This window comes from Pteropus vampyrus, unplaced genomic scaffold (genome assembly GCF_000151845.1).
Source record: "Pteropus vampyrus isolate Shadow unplaced genomic scaffold, Pvam_2.0 Scaffold55, whole genome shotgun sequence".
Lineage (NCBI taxonomy): Eukaryota > Metazoa > Chordata > Mammalia > Chiroptera > Pteropodidae > Pteropus > Pteropus vampyrus.
In genome coordinates, this window is record NW_011888836.1 from 2,197,426 (window position 1) to 2,211,092 (window position 13,667).

The 13,667-nt window shown below is 40.4% G+C and overlaps 1 pseudogene; it reads left to right on the forward strand.

Moving 5' to 3' along the window:
• Positions 1-13,566: 13,566 nt before the first annotated feature.
• LOC111739906 lies at positions 13,567-13,667 on the forward strand (annotated as a pseudogene).

Consider the following 13,667-nt stretch of genomic DNA (forward strand, 5'->3'; position numbering starts at 1 on the left):
AGGCACATGTTTAAAACATAGGAATATAAAAGATTGGAAGTAAAAAATGAAAATAATATTCCATGCAAACACTAATCAAAAAGTTAGTGTACTTGAATTAAAAGCAGACAAAGTAGACACCAATGCAAGAAGCATTACTAGAAATAAACAGGATCACTATACAGTGATAAAAGTTTTAATTCACTGGGAAAATATAGCAACTTTATACATGTGTAACACTTAAAAAATATAGCTTCTAAATATATAAAACAAACATATACACAATTACAAGGAGAAATAATTAAGTCTACTCTTGTGGCAGGAGAATTTATTATACCTGTCCCAGTAATTGAAATATCGAGAATAAAAAAAAGCACTGTAAAAGTCTAGAAGATATAAACAACACCATAAGATTGATCTAATATATGTTTATAGAAAACTACCCAACAAATATAGATACATATTATTTTCAGTGAGACAAAAAAGAAAGTCTCAATAGATTTTAAAGCATTAGTATCATACAGAGCACATTTCTGACTACAGTTAAGTGACAAATCAATAACAAAAAGATAATTTCTTAATGATTGAAAAATTTTAAATATGCTTATACCCAATGGCTCAAAGAAGCTAAAGCACACAACTTATAATAGTAATTGAGCTCAGCATATGACTTAAGAAGATAGAAAAAGAATACAATAAATCTAAAAAGAGATGAAAGAAAGAAATTAATGAAATAGAGGACAAAAACATAATAGAATCAACAGAGCCATTGTTTTTTGACAAAACGAATAAAATTGATAATTTCTGGCAAAATCAATCAAGAAAAAGTACAGACACCGATAATATCAGAAATGAAAAATGAGACAATTATAGATGCTGCAGACATTACGAAGATTTAAGAGGTTATTATAAACAACTTATGTCAATAAATTTGAAAATGTAGATGAAATGGATAAATTATTAGATAAATATAACTCTATATAACTGACTCAAAAAATAGAAAACTTGAATAGTCCTATAATCATTAACTAAATTGAAATAATAATTTCAAATCTGTCTGCAAAGAGAACACCAGGCTCAGATGATTTTACCAGCAAGTTCTACAAACACGTGAGTGTTAAAATTATTTTAAAATAGAGAAAAGTAGGTAACACTCACCATCTCATTTTACTGAAGTTAGAATAACTTTGGTATCAAAAGCAGATAAAGACAGTAACAGAAAGCTGCACTCTCACTTATGAAATATAGATGTAAAAATCATCAAATGCTAGCTAATTAAGGCAGATTAAAGATGACTGCACATTTTTTGCTACTTTTCCCACTAAAAAGTAGAGTCTAATTCCTTCCCTCTTGAATCTAGGTTGGCTCCATCAATAGCATGAGGTAGAAGTGTCACTGCATGACTTCCTAGGGTAGTGAGAAGAAACTTGTAGCTTCTGCCTTAACCTCTTAGAAGCTTTCTCTAGGAGCCCTTAGCTGCCACGTAAGAAGTAAGACTACCCCGAGAATGCCAGCTGGAGAGGCAACATGAAGGTACCGTAACTGATAATTCCGGAAGATTCCAGTTTTCAGTCATATCTGTCAAGGTGCCAGACATATGAATGAGGCTGTCTTGAATCTGCCAGTGCAGTCCATCTGCCAGCTTAATTCCATCAAGTGATCTTAAATAGTCCACAGGGAGCAGGAAAATCCCTGAGCTGAGTCCTGCCCAAATTCCTGATCTGTAAAATTATAATAAGTTAAAATAGACATTGTTTTAATCAACGATATTTCGAAGATAGATTGTTATGCAGTAAGAGATAACCAGAATGCTAACAAACTCTAGCACTGTATAAAATCATCATAACCTAGTTGGTCATAAACATTAGAAAATCAGGTAATATATTTTACTCCATTAACAGATTAAAGGAGAAAATAGTTTCTGTCGATTAAAGCAGAAAAAAGAGCTGTTAAAATACTTTGTCCATTCACGATTTAAAACAAATGAACAGCTCTTTAACAGTCTAAGGATAAAGGAACTTCTTTATCCTAGATGTCATTCTACGGACATCATCGTTAGGGTGAAACATTACATGTATTTCCTTTAATATCAGGTACAAGATAAATATGTCCACTCTCACTACTTCTAATCCATTTTGTACTAGAGAATCAAGCCAACAGAGGAGGGCAAGAAAAAGAAATAAGAAGTGTAAAGACCGCAAAGGAAAAAAACAAGCTGTTGTTATTTGCAGATAATACAGTTGTCTTCGAACACAACCCTAAAAAATCCACAGAAAGATTACTAGTATTGATGGAATTTTAGTAAGGTGCTGGATGGATATAAAATCAGTATACAAAAATCAACTTTATTTTCATCTGTGACAACAAATACTAGAATATTTTAGAATACAATTTAGAGTAGTATCAAAATCTTTTAATCAATAAAAATACCAGTTTTTCTAAATTCATCTACAAATCTAGTTCAATTCTAGTCAAAAGACCAACAGAGCTTTTATGGAACTTGACAAGCTAATTCTAAAATTTATATGAAAGTGCAAAAGGATAAGAACATAGTAGCCAAGACACTCTTGAAGAAGAATGGAGAAGTGTGGAACTTGCATCATAAGTTATCAATAATCATTTTAAGCCATAATAAATAAAATAGTACAGTATTGGAAATAGACAAATTGATCAATAGAATTGAGAGCCTCAAAGAGACCGATATACATATAAAATTGGCATCATTACAAATCAATGGAAAGGATGGACTATTCAATAAATTGGTAGAATAATGGCTTATCCAAATGGGGGAAAAATTTAAATTGAACCCTGAACTCATACCATTAAAAAAAATAAATTTCAGTTGGGCTAAAGAGCTAAATGCAAAAGATAAAACTATAAAACTTTTATAAGACACCATAGAAGACTATCTTTATGAATTTGCATGTTGTAGGGAAGGATTTCTGAAATCAGGCACAATTATACAAATTCTAAATAATTTAACTATGTTAAAATTAATAACTTCTATTCATCAAAAGGCACTTCAAAGAGAGTGAAATAATAAGTCAAAATTTGGAGCCTATATTTGCAACATGCATAATTGACTTAAGAATTATTACCCAAAATATATAAATAATACCTATAAATCCATTAAGCAAAAATGGCAAAAGTTTTGAATAGGTGCTTCACAATGCCTCATTTGCATATTAAAAATGTCCATCCTCATTAATTGAAAGGAGACTTGAAATTGAAACCACAGTGAGCTATTACTTTCTGTCCACCAGAATGGCAAATGTTAAAAACAATATCAAATGTTGGTAAAGAAACAAATAATATACTTAATATACTGCATGGCAGAATGGAAACTAGCCACTCCGAGTATATATCCTAAAACCCAGTAATTTCACTTCTAGAGCAAGTCTTGAACAGGGAGACATCTTGAATTTACTCAGCATAACGAGTAAGACTGTAATAGTAAAAACCTGAAAACAACCTAAATGTCCAACAGAATCTATATCTCCATATGATGAGACTCAATGCAGCAGTGAAACTAAATGATTTACAGCTGCAGCCAAAATGATATTTTCAGGTGCTAAACGATGACAGAAAGAAACAAGTTGCAGAAGAATTTTATTCTATTCTATAAAGTCCAGAAACACACAAACTGAATCTTCTAGTTAGAGATAGAAATATATATATGAAAATGTAAAGAAAAGCAAGGAAATGGTGAACACACAACTCAAGATGATGAATCACTTCTAAGGGGAAGAAGAAGGGGATGTAACAAGGAGACGCCAGAGGTAAGAGAGATGGTCTTCTATTTAAAATGGGTATTGGGCACATGGGTATTGGGCACATTGTTGTTCCTTAAATCATTCTTTTTATTCTATTCAATCTTATTTAAAACAATCAATGAAGGTCACCCAGGAATGGTGATTGGCTTGGCCAGAGGTGCCTCTACACGCTGGCGATTCTTACTAAGCCCGAGCTTCCAGCCAGATGGGCTTTGGGAATGTGTTGTAATAGTCTTCAATAATCCCCCAGGAATAAGACAATGCTTTTTTCTTTTCTTTTCTTTTTTTTTTTTTTTAAAACAGGTTTTCCAACTAAATTAGATTCAGAGAAATCTCTGACTCGGTTGGATTAAGGGTTATACGTGTACGAGTGTATATGTGGCCACGGGAGGGGCTGAAGGATTCGAGGAAATAGAGAGGGTGGTGGTGCTGCTGGTTAGGGCCCAAAAGGCAAGGCACCAAATGGGAGAGGTTATGGGAAAGCTCCTCATAGCACCCAAAGAAAATGAGGATTAACGCTTAATGCACCAATTAACACACATTGCGTCTACACTCTGGGCCTGATGAAACCAGTTTGATTCTGGCCAACAGTCAAGGGAAAACACCCCACTGGGCCTGATTTCACAGTGGCCTTGAGCATGTGCCTGGTAAACAGACACCTTGAAAGGAGGAATAAAGGGTTATGTCAGTTCCTGCCAACTTCTTACCCTTGCAAGGTTCTACCATCAATTAAAAATGCCTCCATCCTGTTTAGCCTGTTGGCCTCGCCTAATACCAGGGATTGCTCTGCTATAGTTTCTCCTGAAGCACAGCTTGGCACTGGCCTCCAGCATGGCAGAAAGACAAGTCTGTCCCTCCTAGGCCATTCATTCTTTGCCTCAGCTTGGGGCGGGAAGGTAAGTGATGCATGAGGTGCCTCTGGGAAGGGGCCCGTGGAGCTGGCTTGGCTTCTCCAGGCGCAGGGTGGGAATCAAAGGGACAAGGGGAGCAGCCGTGGCTCCAGTTCCTGTCTTCAGAGCTCCAGCTGTTGGGTCTTTTTGGTTTTTATTACATTAGTCTTAAAAAAAAAAGTTTTTAATCAGCAAGAATCAGTGAAGCAGGCTTTATGGTGCAATAATTCTGCATGTTTTGTTATAAATATCCCCAGGCAAAGTTAAGGTTATTTCATATGACTATCAAAGTAACACGCCCGCTTCGGTTGCAACAAGGAATCCATGAAGACTAGCAAGCAAGAAGCATACCATCTGCATTTTAAGAGGCTTTCGTTTTAATAAAATGGACACATATTTTTCTATAAAAGAGATTGACCAGTTTTGCAAATCCAGAGCCCTTGAGAAGTAAAGATACAGATTGAAGCCGTGATCTTTGCTGAATTAAAAAAAAATAAAAATTCAACCCTCCACCCACTTTCCTATAACAGCACTCAGTTGTGGGTTTTGGCGATACTGATGTTTACAATAAAGTCTCAGAGCTGAAAGTCTCCAGGTCCAGTACTAGAGGTCTTCGCTCTACAGAGGATGCTGAAAACCGTTTTTATATTATGAGTTAAGACCCTTCCCCCGCATCCCCTGAAAAAATGTCAGATGAACATTTGAAATTGTTCAATCCAGGATTAAAAGATACTCCCATGGTTCTGTTTGATATATTGCATTGGACGTTGTTTATATAGACCCTAAAATGGTCTGGCATGGACACCAGTGAGCTCAGAGAGGGCAGTGCGGAGATGGGGAATCCCCCACGGCCCCTTCTTTCCTACGCATGCTTCCTGATCAGCCTGACAGATTTCCAAATTCCATGCTTCTTACCAGGGAAGATTTCATAATTCTTTTCCACCAAACCTCCCTAAAGCTGCAATTCCTGGGTTAGAAGAAAATATCCACCAGGTGTCAGATTGGGTGGGAAGTCTGTTCACTTACCTTTTAGTTTACTAAGCACCTCACGGGCCCTAGCCTCAGTCCCAGGTAGTTGCATACTGAGCCACCCAATGATCCCACAAGGCAGGCATCTCTCCCCTTGAACACAGATTGACCCACAGAGGTGGAAGAGAAGAGTTAGGTGCCCAGGAGCACAGGCTGCTGCTGGGTCACTGAGGGCTTGGGAGGCAGAGCTGCCTGCTGCCCCATCCTCACTCTCTCCCACTATAACCCTTTCTGCACCCCTCCCTCAGGCTCCTCTGCCATCCCGGTGGCAGTTGTGAGACACGGGCACCCATGATATGCAGTATGAACCTGACCTGGTTCCTTGGGCTCTTGCCCTACGGAGACAGCAGCTATGGGATCTCAACGTCAAGCTACCAATCTAGATTTTGAGTAGGAAGATGTGTCACTAATTGTAGGATCACAATGACCCTCTCTGCCCTTGTACGTTCTCCTTGGAGACCTTCCCAGGAGTGCATGCAAAGGACATTGCTGAGCTCCTGTCCCACACTGAGGTACAGGACAAATGCCTTTATCGTGCTGATCTCCAGTCCCACGTTTCTGAGCCATGTGGAAACATGGCCTCTGACACGTGGTCTGTGAGCCAGGCAAGGCTTCTGCACAGCATCTATCACTCAGGTAATAACCCTTGGATCTGCTGTAACTCAGGGCTTCCCTTCCAGCCTGGACTGTGACAGCTACACTGGCAGAGCCGCAGGGGTCTCTGGAAAGATATTAATCTCCCTGGCACCCATTAATGCCCACCTGAACCCTCACAACCCCTTGGGGCACAACCAGGAGCCAGTAGTATTTGGAAGGAATTTCTTCCCTTGAACCCCTTCCTATAACAGACAGACTCAGCCATGAACTAGTTCCTCCAACCAAATGACTAGGGAGCCAACTGTCAGTTAACAGGCCTTTAGTTAGTGCCAGAGAAGAAGATATGGGACTGTGGCTAGAGATAGAAGGGTCTAGAAGAAAAACAGGTCTATCTATCTTGATCATGGAGCCAAAGGCCTTTGCTCTCAGAACAAAGTGATGAGAGGGGAAAACACCAAGCTTTTCTACTCAGTTTTCCAGTTTGAGGGACAATATCCGATCCTGTGGGGGAAGTGGCTGGGATACACATGGCCATCAACCAGGGAAGAAGAGGCTACAGCAGGAAAGGGGACATAGCCAGCTCCCCATGCCAGAACTGCACACTGGAAAAAACAACTACGATGAGCCCACAGACCCATGGACAGATGCCTAGAAAGCTGGCAGGGGCAGGGGTGCGGGCCTTTTTTACAACAGAACACATTTGAAAATGCTTAACTATGGTTCACAGTTTAAATGACACAAGCCAACCTGATGGCTGTGGCTTCCAGGAGGTGACTTAAAAGGGTTCTGCATTTAGAGAAGCCACCTAAGCCCTCAGAGAGGAGCCCAAAGGACCATACCTGTGACTCAAAGGTGGCCTGTGCTGCCACCAACAGTCAGAAGAACCACTATGCCCTGCCCAGCCGGTTTGACTCCTGCTGACTTTCAGAATTTCCACTCCAGAGAAACTAAAAAAAGATGATAGAGTTCTTAATTATGGCTTTTGTAGGCACTTCCTCCCCCAGGCTCAAGCTACCTGGCAGGCAGCTAAGAAGCTTCCCAGGTGCTGAGTGCCTGGGGATGGGGAGGGGGCCCCTGCTGGTGCTGAGCCCCCCAGTGCTGCTGGGGCCCACCAGCCCTCCCTCCACCTTCAAACCGCTAACCAGATGTGGGTTTCCCCTGAAGCGAGACTGCAGTGAAGGGGCACTTCTTTCACTTGTCACAAGTCCAGTAGTGCCTTAGGGGGCCAACCCCACATGTAAGGCCATCTGTAGAGAACCCGAGCTATGTCTCCACCTTAACCCACCCTCATCAATCCCACCAAAGAGGAGGAGAGGGTGGGGTAGAGTGGAGGAGTCCCCAGAAAGAAGCCCAGGGTTCTACAAGGCAGGGGTTCAGTGGGGACTCTTTTAAATGCTGGCTCAGTGACCCGCCACTGGCCATCCTCTTGGTGATGCGGTCTGGCAGGCAGGCAGGGCCATCACGAGATGTCTTATCATTAGACCTGTCATATATGGAAGACCAAAGCCGATGGAGAGAGTTTGGCTGATGTGTACGTGAACAGTGGGCAACAGTGAAGACCTCTTGCACCTAAGTTTAAGTGGGCATTACCTCTCACGAGAGGCCTGTGCACATGCCATCAACATATAATTTAAAGGGCTCCAGCATCAGGGGAGTTTGGGTTATATGCCCTGTGCAACCACCAGAGGGGTCTGACAGGCAGTCTGGTTAACTCTTGTACTCCTTAGCTTGGCTTACAAAAGATGCTGTTCTGTACTTTGCACCTGACATGCTCCGGCGTTCAATAGTAAAGTAACAACTCTTCAAATAAGACAAGTCACGGCACCTTTGCCTTCTGTTTGGATAATCTTCTTCCTCAGCCTAGATAACTCCTATTTATTCTTCAAGTGTTAGTGTAAAAGTTCCCAACTCCCCATCTTTTCCAGAGCAGGCCCTCCACTATCACAGCACTTAGCACACCCCATGCAGTTATTTGGTGCCAAGTTTGTCTCTTCTATGTGGTTCATCTCTGTGTACTCATCACTATGCTTGGGTACAATGGACGTGTGATAAAATAAAACAAGGTATTACTATCCTTAAGATATTTAATATTTATTCTCTTTCAAGAAGAAAAAGAAACTGGAAGAAAAAGCAGAAGTGAAACAAATAGAAGTTGATGCAAACAACAAAACGCCTCCCACAGCAGTTGGTTCATTTTTCACCCTTGTGACATTGTATTCCCATTGCCTATTTCCTTATGTCTCATCTACTACGCAGGGAGCTCCTAGAGGCAGGGCATATGTCTTCTTCATTGTGGAATCCCACTGTATGAGATGCAGTGCCTGGTACACAGTAGGCACCAAATATACATCTGTTGGATGCATGACTAAACCAGTGAAAAATGGTAGAGTGAATTGAAGTGTGTCCAACTGACAAACAAGAAACCTGTATACTTGGAAGGGCCAAGCTAAGACCTGCTGTTGGGGAACAGAGCTAAATATTTTACCAGGCAGCCCAAACAAATGCCCAGGTTCACAACCATAGGGAACGCCTGACTGGCTTGTTGGTTGATTCAAACCTCTGTCGCCCTGGGCTCTACTTTCTGCTTTGCCATCAACCATTTATGGACCTTATTTTCCTCACCTGTAAAATGATGTGACTGTTCCAGTCTCTCTTAAATTCCTTTGAGTAATTCATGTATTTAATTCCACCTCCTCAAAAGCTCTGTAAAGTGGATATTCTGTAGCTTAATACTGAATGAACAATGACCATTATAAAACCTAAGAAAAATATTTAAAAATATACCCAATTTATGAATCGAATGGAAAATTCGTCAGGGAAAACTCAAGATTGTAATGACCCATTTTTTCAGAATCATATTAATGTGACATATAGAGCTCATAAATATAGTAGACCTACAATGCTGTAATTACTATTATTGCTACTGCTACAATTACTTTTATTACCATGGTGTCTGTTTAGATTAAAAACTTGTGTGGGCCCAAAGCATTCTGATATGAATCAAAATGGAAATTTAAAATATAAAAGATGTGGGAGAATTTGCTTAGAAATGGGACAGACTTTAATAATCTCTCTTAAGAGAGTAAGACCAGACAGAGTGAACTGTCAAGTTCTGGCCCCTCTAACTGAAAGAATGATGTTTCCTTTGGCAGACAATCCTTCTAACTCTTCTCCAATCCTCTATTGCACTAACGCCTTTGAATGCAGTTAATGTACATAGCCAGCTAATTCATTCATTACTTTAATAAGTTCAGGCGTATTTTTAGATTTACCTGGCTCAGAAACTGACTCAGCATTGCCAGGTTACATAAGAAAATGTATTTTTATATTACCAGTGTTCCTAGAAAATTGTGCATAATTAAATGCAGTCTAGTGCTGTGCCCTCAGGCAAACTACCTGATCTCTCTGGGCTCTAACTTCTCATTCTGCAATCTGATTATATGGCTAAGGTTCAGTACAGCTTTGAAATTCTTAAGCCTGGATCTGACCCACAGGGGTATGAAGTTCTAAGCAAAGTTAACATACAGAAAAGTCCAGATTTACTAAAAATCAGTGAGAGTGTTAACAGAGCAATGTTTCTCAAATTTATCACACACACAAATTCCCTGAACACCTGTTAAAATGCAGATTCTGAGCAGCTCGGTGCGGGTGGGAGCTGAGGTTTTGCATCTGACAAGTTCTTGGTGATGCCCATGCTGTTGGTCCATGAACCACACTTCTGGTGGCAAGATATATCATGCTCGTCATGCTAAAGTCTCCCTCTAAACGACACTGCCAAGGGAGCTTCCTTGCACGTGATCTGTCTTGCTTTATATCTATGAGATTGCCCTGCTGGTCACAGCTGTCTGCACTGAGAACCAGCACCTGACACCAGAGCAGCCATCTACAGGGTGGCTACCTATGAGATCCCAAAAGAAGAGCACTTAAAACACCCAACTACTTCCTCTTAGGAGGTTTGAATGTGACACACAAAGAATTGTGCCCAGATGCAAAAATGTGCAAGGAGGCACTAAATAGAGGACAAGAGCAGTAGCAGAAGACTTAGTAGGAGAAGCACAGAGTGGCTGTGGCAGTGTCACATCAGAAGCACTAGAGTTGAAAGAAAGGGATTCTGACATTGAAGGGACAAGATGACGGGGCTGCTAGAGTTTGTGCTGTATAATGAATGACTTTTTCATTCTCCCAGAAGCCTCAGGGGCGTTATATTCTGACTTTCCCTGGAAACTCTGATGAAACCCCATGAATGCAGACACTTTGAAGATTCCTCTGTATCTTAGACGATACAGAGGCGATTCCTCCCTTTGAGGCAATCCTTTACTTCCCCTGGGACTTGTAGCCATCTCCCCTGAGGCACTTTAAGTGTAATATAGTTTATGCCCAAGCTTCTCACACAGACAGTAAGGTACTACCTCAGATCAACTTGCCAGAGCCAGATGACTAATTTCCCTAAAGAGCAATAGCAGAAGAGGGGAAGGCATGGTGTAGGAGTTTGCTCGGGCTACCGCATCAAAGTATCAAGAATAGGGGGCCTTAAACAACAGACATTTATTTTCTCATGATCCTGGAACCTCAAAGTCTGAGAGCAAGGTGTCAGCAAAGTTGGGTTTCTGAGGTCTTTCTTCCCAGGTTAGCATCACCGCCTCAGCTCCACCTCAGATCATCAGGCATTAGATTCTCATAGGAGCACCGGTCCCTGGTGCCAAAAAGGTTGGGGACCGCTGGTCTAACCCACTGTCATGTTCTTCTTTGAAATGGCTGCTAGGCTGGTTAACCATGTGCTAGGTAGTACATATAACAGAGCAAGTTCTCCAGGGCTGCTCATGAAAACTCTGTGTCCTCTGCAGTGGTACTCAGTCAGATACACTTACAGCTGGCTGTAGAATGGGATCACTGTTGATTAATAGATTGATGTTGGAGGGCAGCAACATGCTTCATGGTTTTATAGCTGGTCCTGTCTTGCTTAACACATTTATGAACATAGAAGGCATGCCTATGAAATTTGTGGATGACACAGGCTGAGAAGGATAATGAACTGCATAGTTGATTTAGTCACTTGAATTCAAATGTCCTCAACAAGTGACAGAATCAAAACTTACATGATCATGACTGGCTAGAATAACAGACCAAAACCAACAAAGTGAAGCACAGCAGAGCATAGTAGTGTTTTCTCTTTAGGTTGCTAAAAGTAATTCATCAGTTAGAGAGGTGCTTCTCAAACTTTAATAACCACAGGAATCACCTGGGGATCTTGCTAAAATGCAGATTGTGACTCAATAGGTCTGGAGGAGAGCTTGAGATCCTGCGTTTCTAACAAGTTCCTAAGTGAAGAGGTGCTGCTGCTGGTCCACTGGCTACTCTCTGAATAGAGACTGAAAAAGCCCTGGGGTGATTAGTGAACCACAAGTTCACAGGACCACAACCTGACTTTCTGCAGCTCACAACATCAGTATGGAATTCTGACCTAAGGCAGTAAACGGACTCACTATCCTCGCTACTCTCCAGCCCCATCTGCTGGGTTGCATTTAGCACAGGGCAACAAGTTTTAATGTGGCCTTTAGCAAAGCAGAACACGACCAAGAGAACAACTACAATACTGAGAACTAGAGTCTACATTGTGAGAAATGAAAGAACTGAGACTCTTCGGCCTCCAGAGGGGAATACTAAGTGTAGGAAAGGAAATAGATAGCTATCCTGAGATATCACATGAGACAGAAATTAGTTCCAAAGCATTAACAAACAAAAACAAAGCACAACATAACAAATCCCCAGCTTAGTGTAAGGATCTAGAGAGCAGGCTCTGGGGATGGAGAGACCTTGGTTGAAATCCCAACTCCACTACTTTCCCTCTGTGGCTTCCACTAAATTGCCAAATCTCTTAATACGCCAGCATCCCTATCAGTTAAAATAGAAATAACAATAGCAGTAGCTATCTGTACTAGTTAATTTAGCTGCTATAGTTGTATTATTCATTATAAAAGATATATATAGTTATTGTATATGTTATATATTATTAACTGCTATAGTAATATACCTTAGATTTATACCTTAGATGTTTATTTCTCGCTTGTATCCAAAAATGGGTGTTCTTGATTAGCATGCAGTTTTGTTCCAATCCACAACTCAGTCACCAAGGCTCCTTCTATCTAGTGGCTCCTCCATCTTCATCAGGAGCCTTCTGAGGTCTCCATGGAAAGAGAAGAATACAAGATCACACACAGCAAGTTGTCATGAGCCAGTTCTGAAATGTCACACATTTCTACCTACATGTCTTTGGCCAGACCTCAGGCACGTGGCCACATTTTATGCAGGTCCAACAGCATGCCCAGGAGGTAAGAGGCAGGACTGAGATGAGCAGCCAGGGCATTATTGCCTTGATATCATCTACAATAAGATAACTTAGATGTCAATCTGACATTCTATTTAAGAAGAATTGCCATTAAAATTGCTCCTATTATGGTTTATCAACAAAGTCAAAAGTCTTAAGGTGAGTTTCTTGGGAGTATATTCTTCCCCCAAGTACTCACTGTACAAGGTCTACATAAATTCTAAACCTATACTGTTTTACATCTGTTCCTCTCACCTACCAGTTTGGGGAACACTTTAGGTTTCTTGCTTGCACAGCACAGGTCTCTCAATAGTCCCCAAAATAAAAGTATGGCAAAAATGTTCTACTGAGGACCAATGTGTAACTGGTGGAACAACTTTAGGGTAAAAGCAAATGCACCAATACAATTGAAATGCGTATGAAACTTCTAAGAGGTGGTTAAAAAGTCAGAGAAAATGATATTGATATAGATGTAAGTTATGCCTACATGTAAAAAATAAAGTCATTTCAGTTCGGTGAGGCGTATAAAACTATCTGGAAATAATGATAAAAATGACAAAATAGGAACTGGCTACCAGGTCATGTATAAACACGTGACATTTTATACTTTTATTTCCTGTAGAATCACTGAGTCTTGTTGAGGTCAAAGTTTTGTAAACACTTAATTTGTTCACTGTACAACTAGGAAGAGAGATAAAGTGCAACTTAACCAGCCTGAGATATTGGTTCCATATGGAATATGCCCTAATTTTGCTTGTGTTCTTTGCTTGCAACCATGACTTACCAAGTTTAAATGGTCTTAGTTCTAAATAAAATTTCGTCAAAATTCTAACGAGGTTTTTAAGAAATGCAGGTTCTAAAAAATACAGTCTTTACAAACATGTTAAACTTGGCTTTTTTTTTTTTAGAGAAGAATCTTAAATATGTTCAGGAGATCATTTCAAAGGTCCATCATATTAAAAGCAAAATGGATGAGTCTTCAGCAGCACATATACTAAAACTGGAACGATACAGAGATTAGCATGGCCCCTGCACAAGGATGACACGCAAATTCATGAAGCCTTCCATATTTTT